This window comes from Magallana gigas, chromosome 1 (genome assembly GCF_963853765.1).
Source record: "Magallana gigas chromosome 1, xbMagGiga1.1, whole genome shotgun sequence".
Taxonomy (NCBI): domain Eukaryota; kingdom Metazoa; phylum Mollusca; class Bivalvia; order Ostreida; family Ostreidae; genus Magallana; species Magallana gigas.
Genome location: NC_088853.1, coordinates 24,888,814 through 24,906,892, shown reverse-complemented (window position 1 = coordinate 24,906,892; position 18,079 = coordinate 24,888,814). Strand labels below are relative to the sequence as shown.

The following is an 18,079-nucleotide window of genomic DNA, read 5'->3' as shown; positions in this document are numbered from 1 at the left end:
TAAAGAGGAGGTCATAATAACTTGTAATACCATGTTAGAATTGGCCCATTTATGCGCATGCGTAGGAAATGATCCATCAAAGTAATGGCGATATGCCATTTTATGGCCTTTTTACTGGTCAATCTGATGTAAATGAGTTAAATTGATCACCTCGACCTCGTCGCCCGGGATGATTTTCTGTACAAGAAGAACTAGAACTGTCCTAATGGGACTAATACCCCCGCTAGGCTAATTTCAAATGGGACAAATAATTGAATTGAATAATAAAGGTTTGGAACACATACAAAAAAAAATTTCTAGAATTGTAAAAAAAAAAAAAAATAGTTAACAAAGAAAAATTAAAATCAAAATTGTCAGAATTTCACTGTAAATACATATCTATAACAGTAATACTTTTACAAATGAATGTATTTGATGATATACTTTTTTAATTTAATTGATTTAAAGAAAAACCAACAAAATGACAATAATCCCTCCCTTTGCAGTGAATAGAAATACCAGTAGCCAAGCAATGCTCTTCTGTTGATAAAACTTTCAATATCTTTCTAATAAGAGTCTTGACAGATGCAATTAGTTGTTTCAAATTTTCCTCACTTTCTCCTATGGCACAATGGAACTCCATATCAGAAAATTGATCCCATAGGACTATGATTTTCTTTGATGAACTTGTTAAATTTAATAAACTCCCAAAACATTACCATAATTACCATACTATGTAAAAATATGTAAAAAAAGAAAATTTAATATCACAAACAATTTTAAAATTGCCAAAACACTACAATCATATCAGTAATTTTGAATTTCATTAAAATTAATGCCCAATAGGGTCACTTCATCAATTTACTTGACAAATAAATTTAAACAACCTCTAAAAATAGTTTAACTTCTTTATTAATAATTATATTATTTATTTCCTTATAATGATAGACCTTTTGGTTTACATGAAACAGTTTTAAAATAGCCCAAAACCATCACCCACTTTACAGATTATCAATTTCCCCTAAACACATGCTCCATCTGAACCATGGCTCAGATAATGGCTCCCTTGGGACAAATGAATTCAGCCACACTTGTCTTTGATGTTCTTATTAGCTCCTAAGAATTTATCATTGACAAACAAAAACTTTGCATTGTCAGTTGATAGAACACTTATAAAAAATAATTTCTTTTTTATTAATTAAGACATAAAGACAAAAAACTCCATCTGGATGTATTTATATAAATATATTTTAGAGTGTTTTCTATTAATTAATTAATAAAATCTGTAAGGATTACCTCCCTTACTTTTCAACATTAGTGTACAATATATAGAATAAGGAAAATGAAAACTGTCATAAAATCATTAAATCTTGTCTGATCTTAAAAAAAATTCCAGGTGCACATCTTCAGATGGTGTTCAACATATGTACAAATTTTCAAACTGTTCCATGCAGTAATAAAAAATTCTATAGGGGGGACAAAGTTGCGTCTACAGACAGACGGACAGACGGACGGACAGACAGACGGACAGACGGACGGACAGACAGACGGACAGGGTGAAACCAATATACCCCCCTAAACTTCGTTTGCGGGGGTATAATTAATTGCAACGTGTACATGTACTTATCCTGAAAGTTTCGTCCTGGGCGACATTGTCAGAAGGGTTCAAATATCAATTTTAGTTTTAGATAGTCGCTAATCGTAATGCAATTTGGAGTAACCACTTCTCGTATTTCGTCTATTGAAGCAAAAATGAGATCAAATTTCGGTCAAATTTCGGTCAATAATCATCCATTTTTTTTTGTGTAAGAGCATTTTTATCTGTTAATTAACACAATAATAAAAACACAATCCAGATAAAACCGAGCCATTCCGACGGAGGGGATGCCATTTTGGTTGTTATGGATGCTGTAAACAATGTTAATCACAAAAATGTTGAATGTCTTTTATGAACGGGGGAGGGGGGGTGTACTAGAATATAGAGCTGATGGGCATTATTAAACTTAAATATTTAAGCATACGATTCATTTTACTGATAAAAAAAAATGATTATAAACGAATAATTGAATATATCAATATATATAAGTATTCAGGGTCTTCAGCATACCCTAGGTACATGTATAAGTTCTGCATACCAGCCCATTTTTTTTAAGTAACTTAAAGATATGGATTTTCAGCATGGGTTTAACTTAAAAATGACCCCCCTCCCCTCCAAAAAAAAAAATTCAGCTTTTTTAAATTTTACTTATTCTTTGTGAAAATAAAAGTCAGGGCAGAATTCAAACTCATGACCTGCAGGTTGGTAGATGGAAGCCATGTTGTGATGTACTTAAGCTGTCATAAAAATCATTCACAGGGTGTTGAGGATCCTTAGTTAAATCATATCTAATATCTCTTCATGTATATTTGAAAAAAAATCAGAAATCAAATGTGTGTGATTAATACTAAGCTTATTAATATCACCTTTTGTTTTTTAAGGATGGATGAGAAACAATCTAGATGTGTGCTTTGAAATAGAAAGGCCCCTCCTGATGAAAGACGCCCAGCTAGCAGTACATTTCTGTTAATATTATGCAAACATTTTTCCTTAAATGTTAAGTTCAAACAGATGTTCTCTGTAACAAGTGTCGTCATAAGTGTCGGAAAGTCAAAGATTCAGTGACAAGGGAATCTATGTTCCCGAGAATAGCTCCCCAAGAGGAAACAGAGGATCCAACATTTGCGTCACCCAAGCAGAAGCGTCCAAAACATGCATTCCCAAGTCCCCCATCTGTACCCTTGCCTTTTCCATCATCACCACAGAGCCATGGTTACTGCTTTGTTTGCAAGACACCAGGACCAAAGCTTGTGACTGTTTCCCATCATGTTCGGCTGTTAGTGTTTATAAGGAGAGAAATCATCATTCCATCTGGAGCAAGATGCTGTGTGCAACATCGGGAAAATGGTTGATGCCGCTATGCAGCAGATCAGGACCAATGAAAGCACAACGCTCAACAAAACATTCATCCTCAGTCTCATAAAGGTATCAACAATTTGCATGAAATCAAGATACATAATAATGTAAAACTAAAGTAATGATTAATGTTGATGAAGAGGAGAATTGTGATAGTGTTGATGACAACAATGATGATGTAGCATGTAAACGATGATAATAATTTCATTTTTTAGGACTTGCGAGAGAAGGCATTCCAACAGTCAAGGCTTGACTTTGATGATGAAAGCTGTATGAATGACGATGAGTATAGAGTGCTGACAGGATTTTCTCGACAGGAATTTCACGACATTGTATTGTCAGTTACCAGCATCAACTCAACTAGAAATCGGAGCAAGAGGACATGTATTGCCATCCTCCTGATGAAACTTAGATCAGCTCTTTCTAACAAATTGCTTGCTGTTTTGTTTCATAGGTAAGAATTTTATAATTGATCAATATGAAAATAAAAAAATTTTAACATATTTTTACTTATGTTTTTTTTTATTATCTGATAAAGGAGATTTTCATTAATTAAATATGATGTATTCCAGGTTCGCCGAGCTATAGTTTCTGCATGAACATCACTTATGAGAGACTTTGTGCCACACAATCTTGGATTTAACCACATAACACGTGAGGAGGTGATCCAGAACCACACCCGACAACTGGCCAGAAATCTCATGACTAAAGACGTTACATCAAATCCAGCAATTTTGGTTCTCGATTGAACATATGTGTACATACAGAAAAGTTCAAATTTTGCTTTTGCTCATAGATCATATAGCATTCACAAACATAGGCCTCTTGTGAAACCCATGATTGTGGTGACAGCGACTGGGTACATTGTGTCAGTTCTTGGCCCCTATCTAGCAGACAGTAAGAACAATGACGCCAGCATACTGAGGCACATGATTTACCATAATGCTGAGGAACTCAGGAACTGGCTTCAAGAGGAGGATGTGTTTGTAGTGGACCGTGGCTTCAGTGAGAGATGCCCAAGATGTTCTGGAAGATGTTGGGATAAAGTTAGAGATGCCAGCATTTATGAAACTGGGATAGAAGCTGCTCTCAACTCTTGATTCTAACTTATCAAGAGTAGTGACAAAGGTAACTTGTAATACCGTAATGTCGCATGTATAACACACACTTTTTTTCAGCCAAAATTTGATCAAAAGTTGGGGTGCATGTTGTACATAGGACTAAAATTTTACCCCATTTTTCAAGCCGTGATTCTTGATACCACAGGAGTAGTGACTGCCGATATAGTGTGTAATGCAAGTTGTATGGATGTATACTAAATTTACTGCATCAGAAATACCTTATTCTTAGTTTTATTTCCATGTATTAAAATATCTATACTCTCTCAACACTATTTCTAGCATCAAAAATATTGAAATATCGCCAGTGCATTCGCCATTACGTAAACCGTCACCTGTTGACTCGGCGCGTGGTCAATGTTTGTTAAACAATTTCCGGTGTCAGAAGCATGCACCTGTCTTGTGTCGAACTTCACAGGGTGTTTTCAAGTGCATGAAGATTAGCGATTATTCTGATTTTGTTAAACTTGATTACTTCGTGTCCAGTTATGCAGTTAAACGTTATTGCTTTACATAGACACTGTTAAAAATACATCGATCATGTGTACGACTTGATAACGACGATATACGACATATATAAGTTTCTTCAGAATGATTATTTAACAACAATCAATGAGACAGTTTGACTATAATTAATCAATTAAATCATTTCTTTTGATGTTGTTTTGGTTTATATCTGCAAACATTATTACTTTTAAGCACTAAGCTCAGTTGCTGGTATTCTCTACGTAATATGATGATCTTCAACTTCTCCACTCTCTTTACGAAGAGTCTAATGGTATTTGATACCGCCCATGTAAATCATGCCATCCTTTTTAAGTAAAATATAGTAACTTTGACTATAATGTCGCTTGGACCATGTTCCGATCACGAAATTACAATAATTGCTATGCTATGTCACGATCACAAAATTAAAGAGATTGCGCATGGATTATAAAATTATCATGAAACAATGACAGTTTGGGGGGAAATGGCGGCCGTTGATTTTGCCATTTTTTGGGTGCGTGTTATACATAGGACCTGGTGTTTTTTCGCCAATTTTTCGTCAATTTTGGGGGGTGCATATTATACATGAGTGCTTATTATACACGATACATTACGGTAGTACTTATTATTTTTTAGAAATAATATACCTATGTAATTATACTATTGAGTTAATTTCAAAATATTTATTAATCTTCAGACATGAACACAGGTAATTCAAACTGAATTGTGAATGTACATCTGATTGTTGAATATTTGAAGATTATTTTATACATGTATTTCTCACTCTTCAGGTGCGATGGGTAGTTGAAGCATGTAATGGACGCCTGAAACAGTGGCAGTATTTGTCCAAGACCTTGCCAAACTCCCAGATTCCATTCATTGGTGACTATGTTATAATAGTTGCAGCGCTCTGTAACAAGTATAGGCCTCCAATTAGTAGATCATCAGAAGAGGATGAACAAGCTGCTGCCAAAATGCTCCATCTTTCACAGAGAGCAAATACACTACAGGTACTTTTTATGTTTGTTAAATATATATATATATATATTTACATTTGCCAGTGTCTTTGCCTGGGATAACTCTACGCATCGATTTTATACTATATAACCCACAACTTCAAATGACACCAAATTGAGGCGCTAGCCAGGTTTGCTTATTTATATTTAAATATGTGATCGTATAATGGTTTAAAATTATATAAATATAAGTAACAAGATATCTGTGAGCCAATGCTCACTAGTGACACCCCCGCTCTGATGTGAATATGCAAAATAAGCAAAGTCAACATTTAACAGAAAGCTGGCATCCGATTGGTACAGAAATATATCCCACAATATGGAATGCCTAAACAAATAGTGTGTTATAAAAATAAAAAAATAAACAAAGTCATTATTTAACAGGAAGTTGACGTCCGATTGATACATAGAGGATATCTATATTGTGTGATTTTATATTTGCTTTATCCAACGAGTTGAAATTGTGTATATATTCGTGAGGCTTGCCGAGCGAATATAACCATTTCAACGAGTTGGATAAAGCAAATATAAAATCACACAATCATAGATATTCTATTTATCTCATACAATTTAATTTATATCATGAAGCTTTTGAGACAGTCCCCTATATATGACCCGAATTGAATTTTCAAAGATTAAAAGCGATGATGCAATGTCGTGTTATCAATTATTGTTACCTTGCGCAATACAATTTAGTACGTCATATCTGAGATAAATTCTAACTCTTTTAATGTAAAGTTTCACTGAAATAAGCCTTGAAATAATTTTTTAGCTCTGAATAATTTTTCTTAGAGCTTATTCACTTGATTAAATGGAAATACTGATCAGTCAGAAGACTTGAATATTGTTGACATACACGAAGTTGCGAATGCTCGTTAGTTTGAATTGACTCGAACGAGGAACCTTTGTTGAGGCTTTATAAAACAAACACTAGCCTTATTATTAGAAATTGACAAAAGTGAATAAGTCCTTTGAAACATTATTTCGGTAAGTTCTTGATAAACACAACCAGAGCGCTCTGTTTTTATCGCGTCTTTAGGATGGACACTTTGATAGATAACGTGATTTGCAGTTTTATAAACTTCCCAAAGCAAATTGAAAGTTGGAAGGGGGCTAAACTTATCAAAAATCTTGAAAAGCACAGAAAAAAGGGTCTTGTAGTAAAGATTATCTGTAACTTTGCAAAAAAAGTGGGGGGTAACCCCCCCCGCACAATATCCCCCCGTTTCCGACGCCTATGCTACGCAATTATCAGATTATGTGTTTTCCTTCATATTTTTAAGTTAAATCTTTCACAAAATCCATTTTAAATCAATTTTTGTTATATGTATGCTGTAGTTATGTTGAAAGTACTAGCAACTCTCCGAAAATAGGTCACTGAAGCGTTGAAGCGAGGGGTAGTGTCAAAAATAGTTCGGACTGGAAGTATTTGATATAGCATCACCCGTGTGATATAGCAAAGGTTTATCACACGGGTAATATACACCACACGTATGAGATAAAAAAAATATATCCCACAATATGGCATGCCAAAACAAATAGTGTGTTAAAATTTCAAGCATCTGCGATAAATAGTTGCTGAGAAATCTCTGACGGAAATTTGTTTGAAAATTTTGGCTAAAAATAAACAAAGTCTTCATTTAACAGGAAGTTGACACCCGATTGGTACAAAAATACATCCCACAATAAAGCATGCCTATACAAATACTGTGTAAAAATTTAAAGCACCTGCAATAAACAGTTGCTGAGAAATCTTTGACAAAAATTTGTTTGAAAATTTTGGTTAAAAAATAAGCTAAGTCGTCATTTAACAGGAAGTTGACGTCCGATTGATACAAAAATATATTCCACAAAATGGCATGCCAAAACATATCGTGTGTTAAAATTCTAAGCATCTGCGATAAATAGTTACTGAGAAATTTTGACGGAAATTTGTTTGAAAATTTTGGCTAAAAATAAACGAAGTACTCATTAAACAGGAAGTTGACGTCTGATTGGTACAAAAATACATCCCATGATTAAGCATGCCTATACAAATACTGTGTAAAAATTTCAAGCATCTGCGATAAACAGTTGCTGAGAAATCTTTGACAAAAATTTTTTTGAAAATTTTGGATAAAAAATAAGCAAAGTCGTCATTTAACAGGAAGTTGACGTCCGATTAGTACAAAAATATATCCCACGATATGGCATGCCTTAACAAACACTGTGTAAAAATTTCAAGCATCTGCGATAAATAGTTGCTGAGATAAATGCGACAGAAATTTTTGTTACGGATGGACAGACAGACAGACGGACGGACGGACAGACAGATGGACGGACACACAAGGGTAAAACAGTATACCCCCGCTCCTTCGGAGCGGGGGTATAATAAGGGATCATTCTTTGAATATTATGAGGTGATAATTTGGTCAGGGCATGATCAAATCTATCATAAAGCCCTTCGGGCCTAATTGGATTTGATCATGCCCAGACCGAAATTATCACCTCATAATACTCAAAGAATGATTCCTTAATATTCCTTGAATAATTTCGTCCATGTAATGACATGCTTAAATCTAGATGTAGGACAAATTCTGACTTTTGTCATATATATAATTAGGTTTTTTTTTTACAGGAACGTGTTGAAGGTGAGGGACTGGATAGAAGAGGAATGCGTTGGTCAAAAGTGGATGTGGAGAATGTAGCTCCAGATTTTCCATGCTATGATGAAAGTGAACTGCGCCAACTTACGCTCGGGGTATATCAGCTGCGCATGGCCCTCTCCTATGCTCAGGAACACACTGACGCAGAAGGTGGATTTGAAATCCTCATCAATGACAAGATTCCTGGATTGTTATGCGCCAAATTTTAAAGCAGACATATATCCGAAAAACAGTACAGATGCTGGGTCAGTTTCTGTGATGGAGTGGTTGATGGATGGTTTTGCAAATGTAAAGCTGGCACCAGAGTTGTTGGGATGTGTGGCCATGTTACCAATGTTATCTAGTATCTCTCTTTTGGACGATATCAGAATTCACTAAAGGGGGTTCGAAACTGGACTGCATCACTGGAAGACGCCTCTAACATCCCTGCCATCATTCATGAATCGGACAGTGATGAAGATGAGAATTGTGTTGAAGAGTGAGAGAAGAAAGAGGAAAGTAAGAAAGAAGTTGTTTTGTGTACGAGAGCAGAGAGAGAGAGAGAGAGAGAGAGAGAGAGAATATACATGGTTGGAATTGGTTTGCCTTTGATTTGAACTTTTGTTACCAGGGTAGTTGTCATTATTTGTGAATTTAAGTGCTACATGTATAATGTATTTGTTATTTAATTTCCTTGTTCAATAAACTTGTTTTCTTCATTTTAGTGTCTTTCTTTGATTTTTTTAATTTTGATAGAAAATAAAATCTCATCATTTTTTAATATTAGTATTTATAACAATGAAAAAAATCTTGAAAGAAAAAAATCAAGCGCAAAAAGGTCATATGCAATAAACGTATTAAGCCTAGTTAGTGGTTTTATGTTTTAGTTCAAATATACTTTTTTATAATCAAATATCCATACCATAAAATATGAAATAAGATATTATTTTTACTGTAAATGACTTTAAATTCTAGCTTAATGTGCTTTGTCAGGCAAAAATCTGCATTCCTGCGATATGACAAAGGCAACTTAACATGCAATTTTCAAGGGTTCTTTGTAATTCATGGAATTCAAATCTATATTCTATAAAGTAGAGATGTCTATTAAACATCTGATGCATTTTCATCAAATTTCACAACTGTTTTGGATTTCAACCAAAACATTACCTAGTTCTTCCTTGACAAAGTCACAAGCCTAAAAAGGTAATTATTCTGGTTTGAGACCACAAATATGCCTCACAGTAAAATGACAAAGAATAATATTGTAATAATTTTACCTGCATCATAAAGAAAAATGCCTATCATGATGGATCAGATGGTTAGGGACTCTCTGTCAGCATAATAAAGGGACAAAATGACCTCATTGCCCTGGTGCCTCCACCTCCCAAGACAAAGGCAGCAAACAAATGAAAATCCTCCTAAGTGCACAAATGAGAGAAATTCAGTGTTACAACTCATGCATTATCGATACATCAATTTGGTATAGTACACAAATGCATTTTCAATTAAGGCAGTAACGTTAGCATTCGGCTTCATAGCTCCGGGCCTACGGCCCTAATTTTGTTCAGCAATGAGGGACCTCTTGAATAAAAGCTCATCAAATTGTTTCTCTCCCATTAAAATCTCATGATTTAAAGTCAGATTCGTTTTCCATCAAAATGGGTCTATATTGCAAAACTCCTATAATAAAATTAAACGTAATAATTTTTACAGTTTTGGAAAGGGTGTATATCAAACAATTCCAATTCTTTCCTTCAAATAACTTTGAATCTACACTTCCACACAAGTTTCAGCTTTCCTAGCTAATTAGCTTCCGAGAAGAAGATTTTTAAAGACATACTCTATATATTCCTATGTTAAAATTCAACCCCCCAATAAGGCCCTACCCTACCCCTGGGGATCATGATTTTCACATCTTTGAATCTGCATTACCTGAAGATGCTTCCACACAAGTTTCAGCTTTCCTGAGTACTTAGTTTCTGAGAAGAAGATTTTTAAAGATTTAAAGGTTAACTCTATTATATTCGTATGTAAAATTGGAACCCCCCCCCCCCCCCCCATTGTGGCCCTACTCTTGCCCCCAGGGATCATGATTTTCACAAGTTTGAATCAACACTACCAGAGAATGCTTCCAAACAAGTTTCAGCTTTCCTGCCTTATTAGTTTCTGGGAAGAAGATTTTTAAAGATTTACTCTATATATTCCTATGTAAAATTCAACCCCCATTGTGGCCCCACCCTACCCCTAGGGGTCAAAATTTTCACAACTTCAAATCTACATTACCAGAGAATGCTTCCACATAAGTTTCAACTCTCCTAGCCAATTAGTTTCTGAGAAGATTTTTAAAGATTTACTCTATATATTCCTCTGTAAAACATAGGTAATCATAGATTACTAAGCTCACCGAGACGTAGCATCACCCTCATGTAAATTTTTTGCTGAAACATATATGAATTTCTTGCTGATTTTGTTCTGAATATTATCTGAAATTTTTCTGAATTCTATATCTGAAATCTGACTGAAATTGGAACATTCCAGACAGATTTCAGAAAGTGCTGAACAAAAAATCAGCAAAAATTTCAGCAATATTTCAGTATTTTTTCAGCAAATAATACAATTCTGAAATCTGTCTGAATTTGGAACATTCCAGACAGTTTTCAGCATTCAGCAAAGTTCAGAAAATTTTCCAGCAATTACTCAGCAATGTTTCAGCAGTATTTAAGACACAATTCAGCAACAAATCAATAATTCTTCAGCACAATTTCAGTGCTGTTTCACCAATATTGCAGCAAATTTTCAGTAAAATAACAGCATCTTTTAAGAAAATTTTCAGCAATATTACAGAACCTTATCAGCGAATATTCATCACTATTTCAGCACTATTCTATTACCTCTGTAATCTATCAAAAATGAAAAGAAGTACAAATGAATAGGATTTTCAAGCAAATTAAATTTATTCATATTTTTCTAAATATACATTTTTCCCACATCACTTATCTGCCTCTCCCTGAAACTTCTTTAAATGTCCTAATGCTTCTAAATTGTGCAGTTTGATTTTTTTACCATCCTGAAACAGAAATACAGGAATTTATGATTTAATTAACATGCAAGATTTTACATGTTTTCTGATAATCATAATGCTATTTTTTTAATTAAGAGATTTATTAACCTTTAATGCAAATTTATACATGCAAATTAGAATATACATGTACAATATAAATAATTAAATATACATTCCATTTTTTCTCACCTTTATCATCGTTATTTTGGGAACAGTTTTTGCAGGTCTCAGCTTCCCTATTTTTTTCTGCATATGATCAGCAACTATGAGTGGTGCAAAAAACAATCTATATACAATGTAAAGTTCCTATGCATCATATATTACATGAGATTACAGCTTGGCATATTTCATTCAATCATAAGACTTATTTGTAGCATAACATTAGAATGTGTGTAGATTACAAACATTGTTTACAATTCAATCATTAAATTATCTTTAAATACAAAAAAAAACAACATTTATCACATGAATAAATGTCTCCATATATCAATATAATGGCTTTTAATTTATAGTGTACCCTACCTCTTTTAGAAATATCCCGCTATAAAACATCAATTGATGTATAAATCCTTGAATTTTCAAATCCGTCTGCTTGTAGCTTCCATCAAAAGTGCGTCATCATTGGGCGGAAATGACGTAGTGTATGCAAAACAACTCGATGATAATCCGATATAATTCCGGATTGAAAATAAGTTAATCATTTACAGTTGGTTTAAATATATGCAAAACTATTATAAACACCTGGGAAATTGAATCAAATAGCTTTAAAAGCAGACATAGAACTGTCAGAAACTAGTTGTCTTTTAATAGTACTCAAGTTGTTACTATTTAATTTCACCCCTCCCCAATTTTTTGTTTAATTTCTTTTTAATTCATTTTGGTAACATTGAAAACAAAACGTTCGCATCCTAGTTTGTTGCTATAATTTGTATTGTAATTTTGATTAAAAAAAATCTTCGTTTTGATGTAATAGAATGACTTTTATGTATTGAAGTTCAGTGAGCGTTATGTAACGGTGACGAATTGCTTCGATACCTCATTAACAATGGCGGACACTTCAAAGTCCGAGCGAAGTTGCAGGTTGAGTGCAGGTGTTTTTGCAGATAAGAAATGAATGATTTTGTGAATGGACCTTTGGGAAATGTCAAGAAACAGTTTTATTGCGTGTCTGTTAAATGCTCATCAGTTTTTTGCTACAGCAATGCCAATCGCTCGTAAACGAAATTTTGTGTTTCAACTTGCACACTAAATAAACGAGGTAAACAATCACTCCTGAAACAAATTATATACTGTAGTATTAACTTGTATATCTGCTAGAGAGAACTAAGTTACAAAGAGGAGCTATAATGGTATAACTGTCATTATAACAGTTAGCTAATTATTAAATTAGTAAAATTATGGTACACATTGATACGTGAATTCACACATTTTCAGCGCCATTTGAAATAATCTGTTAAGTTTTTTTGTTTTATTTAAATGAAATATTGGTGAAATTTAATTCTTTTCTGAAAAGTGCATCAGTTTGGAATGCCGGTATTCAATTGCAGACATATTTCAGCATTTAAATAGCATTAAATTTCATATTTATAAGAATTGATCAGCATCAAAATTCCAACGGATTTTAAACAATTGTTTCAGACAAAAAATTACATTAGGATTATGGTAATGCTTAATATAGAATATTACAGCAATATTTAGAATAGTTCAGACTGTTTCAGCAATATTCAGAATAGTTCAGACTGTTTCAGCAATTTTCAAAGCAGTTCAGATTTTTCAGACAAATTCAGAACAATTCAGATTTTTCAGACAGTTCAGCAATATTGCTGAAATGTGTTCAGAACTGGTTCAGAGGCACAAAATGGTAGTAAGCAATTTTTCAGATATGATTCAGATATATTTTAGTGAATTTAAGGAAATTTTCAGAAAATTTTTTTCATGAGGGCACCCTTATGAGACATCACCTTCATAAGACCACCTTTATCATTTTATATGAAAATCATACTTTATGATCTTGGATATTCATGGATTCTGTTTTGACAAAATATCGTATATCATCTGATAAATTTTTTTATGATAATCATATGTTCATATGTTAATCAATACAATGATATAAAATTAAATATTGCATCATGTCATATTTCTAATATAATATATATCATATAATAAATAAAATACCGTAATAAACAATAATGAGATTTGATATTGTAACGTATGATATGACATTGTATTGTGTTATACCTTATTGTATTTGATCACATAATACAATATCATAAAATATAATACAATATAGTATCATATTACAATATCATATTACATAATACATCATAACACTGAAACATGATATTATATTGTATAACATAGAATGATATTGTATTGAATGACACTGAAACATATTTAATACATTATATGATATTATATCATATAATACAATATAATTTGATTCCAACATTGTATCTTATCAAATGATACAATATTATGTGATATGGTAAAATATTATAAAATACATTATTATATTATACGCATTGCATCATATGACACAATAAAATATATTACAATATCATATAATACAATTTCATGTGATATGATAATATATCATATAAACCAATATCATATCATACAATATCGTATAATACAATATAATATAATATTACAATATCATATAATACAATTTCATGTGATATAATTCTATATTTACTGAAACCAATATCATATTATACAATATTGTATGATACAATATTATAGAATATACAATATTGTATCATAGGATACAATATAATATTTTGCAATATCTTATGTAATTGTATCATGTGATAAAAATAATAAATTAAAAATACAATATAATATTATACAATATTGTATCATAATATACAATACTATACATAACAATATCATGATACATAATCATATCATAAAATATCAAAAAAATTGATACAATATCATATCGTATCGTATAACTTTTTACAATATAACATATGATATCATATTGTATCATATCAAACAATATTGTTTCATATCATACAATACTTTATCATAGGAATCATGTTATATCATTTATCAACAAACACATCTATCTATCGAGGTGGTTTGATTGAGGTAGGAGATTTCTTTAGCATCCTTGATAACGGAGATCAGGCTCTGCTTCTGAAGCAACCTCTGCATTTAATTTATAATAAAGTTAAATCAACTATATGCAAGCTATCATCTATAAAACATGTGACCTGTTCCAAAAAACTAAACCTCATCCAGCATCCGAAACCTATGGCTCAGATTCAGCATTCAAGCCCATCAGGTGCATTTGTATCATAAGACGCATCATCCATGCAATTTTGGTGAAGTTTGGACCAGTAATAACTAAGATATCATCATCAGAGGGCACTTATAAGCAATTAAAACCATAATAACTTCCTCCAGCATCCGCAACCTATGGCTCAGATTCAGCATCCATGCCTGTCAGGTGCATCTGTATCATAAGACACACCATCCATTCAAGTTTGGTGAAGTTACGACCAGTAATAACTAAGATTTATTTTTTAGCATCCTTGATAATGGAGATCAAGCTCTGCATCTGAAGCTACCTCTGCGATTCATTCATATTACAGTTAAATCAACTATGCAAGTTTGAAATAGTACTATCATCTATTAAACATGTGACCTGTTCCTAAAAACTTAAATTTATCCAGCATCCGAAACCAGACTATGCATTCAAGCCTGTCAAGTGCATCAGTATCATAAGACACACCATCCATGGAAGTCTGGTGAAGTAAGGACAAGTAATAACTAAGTTATCATCATCAGAGGGCACCTGTTTCAAAAACTTTATCTAACCAGCTCTTAAAACCTTAACCTCCTCCAGCATCCGAAACCTATTGCTCAGATTCAGCATTCAAGCTTGTCAGGTGCATCAGTATCATAAGACGCATCATCCATACAAGTTTGGTGAAGTTAGGACCAGTAGTAACTAAGATATAATCATCAGAGGGCACCTGCAACAAAAACTTAACCAGCTCTAAAAACCTTAACCTCTTCCAGCATCCGAAACCTATTGCTCAGATTCAGCATTCAAGCTTGTCAGGTGCATCAGTATCATAAGACACACCATCCATGGAAGTCTGGTGAAGTAAGGACAAGTAATAACTAAGTTATCATCATCAGAGGGCACCTGTTTCAAAAACTTTATCTTACCAGCTCTTAAAACCTTAACCTCCTCCAGCATCCGAAACCTATTGCTCAGATTCAGCATTCAAACTTGTCAGGTGCATCAGTATCATAAGACGCACCATCCATACAAGTTTGGTGAAGTTAGGACCAGTAGTAACTAAGATATAATCATCAGAGGGCACCTGCAACAAAAACTTAACCAGCTCTAAAAACCTTAACCTCTTCCAGCATCCGAAACCTATTGCTCAGATTCAGCATTCAAGCTTGTCAGGTGCATCAGTATCATAAGACACACCATCCATACAAGTTTGGTGAAGTTAGGACCAGTAGTAACTAAGATTAATCATCAGAGGGCACCTGCAACAAAAACTTTAACCAGCTCTAAAAACCTTAACCTCTTCCAGCATCCGAAACCTATTGCTCAGATTCAGCATTCAAGCTTGTCAGGTGCATCAGTATCATAAGACGCATCATCCATACAAGTTTGGTGAAGTTAGGACCAGTAGTAACTTAGATATTGCTATCAATGGGTACCCGCAACAAAAACTTTAACCTGCTCCAAAAACCTTAACCTCCTCCAGCATCCGAAACCTATAGCTCAGATTCAGCACTCAAGCCTGTCTGGTGCATCAGTATCATAAGGCACACCATCCATGCAAGTTTGGTGAAGTACAGACCAGCAGTAACTAAGATACTGCTATCAAAGGGCACCTGCAACAAAAACTTTAACCTGGTCCAACAACATTAACCTCCTCCAGCATCTGAAATTTAGGACCCAGATTCAGCATCCAAGTCTTCAAGTCCATAGGTAGGTCCAGATGCATCATCCATGCAAGTTTGGTGAAGATAGGACAAGTAATAGCTTAGATACAGGACCTATTTCAATCTTAGACTATTTAAAATCAGAACTTCCATCCGTTCCCCTGTTTTTGACACGAATTTTTATTCATTCAAATATTGACTCTATGATTTTCTGCACTTGTTCGTATACACAGATCATACCTTCAATTAACCCATCATCGCTTTTCTTATCTGAACTAAGATGGCGTGTATAATCAAAATATGACTATTTGTTTTTCCGTTAAACTATACATGTACATGTAACATATTTCTTACGATATGTACGCAACTGGATATACACAAGTCAATAGCATTTAATGGCGATATTTATATCTTACATATATTATATTATATATATTTCTGTTGAACAAGTGTCCGCTCTTCACTGTATGCATGCGATTTAATTAGCTGACGTTTTACAAATGCTGACTAACCTGTTTATATTTTATTTACCTTTTAACACACATACTAGTTGTAAACAGGACACAGAAAAATATACCCGGTAATCAACAAATGAATGTTAAAAGTGTTAAATATATTAAGAATATATCTAGTAACAAAATTAATACGACAGCGAGGGAAAAAGACTCTGATCACCAGTACATGAGTAAGGTAATCATGAAGTTGGAAGGAAGTTATTGTTGAATAATTTCAAATAGGAACACTCTTTTTCATAGATATTTAAGAAAACAAAAAACAAGAACGTTTTCATTCGATTATTTTTTCTACCCATATAGGAGGAGCCAAGTAGCACACGGCACATGGGTGATCTGTACTGTTATACTTAAACTGATTGACCGGCGATCCTGTGATAAAATCCCCCTCAAATGACCAATTATACAAACTTATAGCAAAATAATATAGTTTTTTTTACATCACACATATTAGATTGAAAATAAATCTCCAAAGAGCTGTTTTTGTGCTTACATCCACTTGCAAAATTCCATTCAACTATTTACAATGTAATTATTCTTTTTTTTGGTACATTAACGTACCCGGTAAATGATATTTTTATTGCAATTTAATAATTGTGAAAATCCCGCATGTATAGAGTCGCTGAATTGTTCTACGGATCCACGCGCCGTTAGTCTTACGTGTAGTTGTTTGTGTACATATCTACAGACAGTTCTTTTGATTTTTTGAGATTAAGAAAAGCGATGAAACTAACAAAGTAGAAGATATATTCAGACTCTACATACGATAGATTGTGATGAGTTACCTAACAGGTGTCCGTGGAAAGGAGTGAATACTGGCATCTCGTGTACACCTGTTAATAAAGCATCCAAATATACAGATTTAGTTGTAAAGTACAATAATTGCCAAAAAACAAAATAAGACAATAACACCTGTTGTGTATAGAACCCAAGATGAAAGACGCTGTTGTGTTTCTGATCAGCTTCTGTACACTTAAACATGTATCGCACGTGTGATTTTTGTTCATGTGAAATCACGACGACATTACCAGCTATGCGGGAAATAAAGTTGAAAGTTATTTTATGGATTGCGTGTACTTTTTTTTGTTCAATGCTTGCATTTAATTTATCAAAATTTTGTACATGTATTTATCTATAATTTATCATATAAGAGTGATTTTTTGGTTATTTATTGCTACATAAATAGCTGAAGTACAAATCACTCGAGTCACCGGAAATATGTGGTTGTCATTTACTACATGTACAGCACATCCACATATATTTGAAAACATTATATTAAATGTTTTCTTTTCTCATTTTTAATTGGTTTAAAGTTTAGTTGTAGATTAATTAACAAATCAAAAGGTGTTCTATCAAAAGGGTTTTTTCCGATAACAGAAAATAAGACGTTAAGGCAAGCTCCCGACAGTT

At 33.3% G+C, this 18,079-nt stretch overlaps 3 long non-coding RNA genes across 4 annotated transcripts in view; 1 reads left to right on the top strand and 2 right to left on the bottom strand.

The window, feature by feature from the left end:
• The window catches only part of LOC136276621 (uncharacterized), a 66,466-nt gene that overhangs the window by 32,555 nt on the left and 15,832 nt on the right, over positions 1–18,079 (bottom strand). Inside the window, exons 3-4 of one of the 2 annotated variants that reach the window (XR_010715164.1) lie at positions 17,455–17,502; positions 9,454–9,594 (exon numbers count right to left, since the gene is read on the bottom strand). This is a non-coding gene — a long non-coding RNA (uncharacterized lncRNA). The remainder of the gene's footprint in view (positions 1–9,453; positions 9,595–17,454; positions 17,503–18,079) is intronic. The other variant, XR_010715165.1, reaches the window with a different exon arrangement.
• On the top strand, positions 3,504–8,863 carry LOC136276632 (uncharacterized). The gene is made up of 3 exons (XR_010715175.1): positions 3,504–4,060; positions 5,328–5,546; positions 8,170–8,863. It is a non-coding gene; the product is annotated as an uncharacterized lncRNA (long non-coding RNA).
• On the bottom strand, positions 10,623–13,177 carry LOC136276623 (uncharacterized). Its single transcript, XR_010715166.1, has 3 exons — positions 11,760–13,177; positions 11,427–11,500; positions 10,623–11,243 (listed from the first exon to the last, which is right to left on the bottom strand). It is a non-coding gene; the product is annotated as an uncharacterized lncRNA (long non-coding RNA).